The sequence below is a fragment of the Anneissia japonica genome, unplaced genomic scaffold (genome assembly GCF_011630105.1).
Source record: "Anneissia japonica isolate Jap-2015-1 unplaced genomic scaffold, ASM1163010v1 scaffold287891_len339112_cov183, whole genome shotgun sequence".
Taxonomy (NCBI): domain Eukaryota; kingdom Metazoa; phylum Echinodermata; class Crinoidea; order Comatulida; family Comatulidae; genus Anneissia; species Anneissia japonica.
This window is the reverse complement of record NW_022749182.1, coordinates 297,286-298,334: the sequence shown is the minus strand read 5'-3', so window position 1 is coordinate 298,334 and position 1,049 is coordinate 297,286. Positions and strand designations below refer to the sequence as shown.

The 1,049-nt window shown below is 30.8% G+C and overlaps 1 protein-coding gene across 1 annotated transcript in view; it reads right to left on the bottom strand.

The window, feature by feature from the left end:
- Nucleotides 1-1,049, bottom strand: part of LOC117121009 — a 12,129-nt gene that overhangs the window by 2,250 nt on the left and 8,830 nt on the right. The window lies entirely within an intron of this gene.

Here is a 1,049-nt window from a genome sequence, read left to right as displayed (position 1 = left end):
GTATGCACCCATTAGGGAAATTTAACGGGATGTTCCACCAAACATGTGTGTTATTAAATGTGATGTCTCTTGGTTTCAACCAATCAATATCTAATTTAGTATTTTTAAGGAAACAAAAAAAAAAACCAAAAAAACTTAAAGACGTTTGAAGTAAGTATGTGTAGTTGTTATTCTTTCCTAAGTTTACCATTCGAATATTAATAAACATAGTTAACTTACATACGTCACACCAGCCAATTTCCCAACGTACATCAGAAATATTTCCAACAGAGTTCCACATTACAAGTATAATTTTGTATTTCTTCCAACAAGATAAATCTGACAGTGTGGCGTAATTTTTAGAAGCGTTAACGGTCACTACTCCGGAATCAGTTGCGTTGTGGTCGTAACTTGCATATTGCACATCATACTGTGTGATTTTCCCGTGCAGATATTGTTTGTCTGGTTCCTATAACAATACATTATTTAGAATATGTCCTATAAATTATAGAGTTATACAAAAAAAGATCTACTGACAAATTAAATATATTTAAAGGTACTTGTATTACATACTGTTTAGTGACAGACATTTTATTATGTATTTTAATGTTAAACTTCAATTTGTATTTTACTTCAAATTTGAATAAAGTATTATTCGCATTATATTACAGTATTACCTTCCAATAAACTTTGACATCATGTGACAGGCATGCCTTATTTGTATTAGATGTAATATCAATAATTCTTGCTGGTTTTTCTGGAGCTGAAGAAAATTAATAAAATTCATCATCAAATTCACTATCATCATCATAATACCAAATTCATTATCATCATCATCATCATCTTTGTCATCATCATCATTTTCATTAATATTACAATATATTATTATTAGTATTGATAGCAGTATTTGATCATGTACCTTCTGCCAACGTTTGAACCTGAAATATGCATGTGTTGTCGTCGTCAGTAGCGTAGGATGATCCTGAGCCATACTTTGAATTGATACTAATATTGTATAAGCTGTTCGGGACAAGGCCGGTGAATTCTGTTCTTGTCTCTTATACACATCT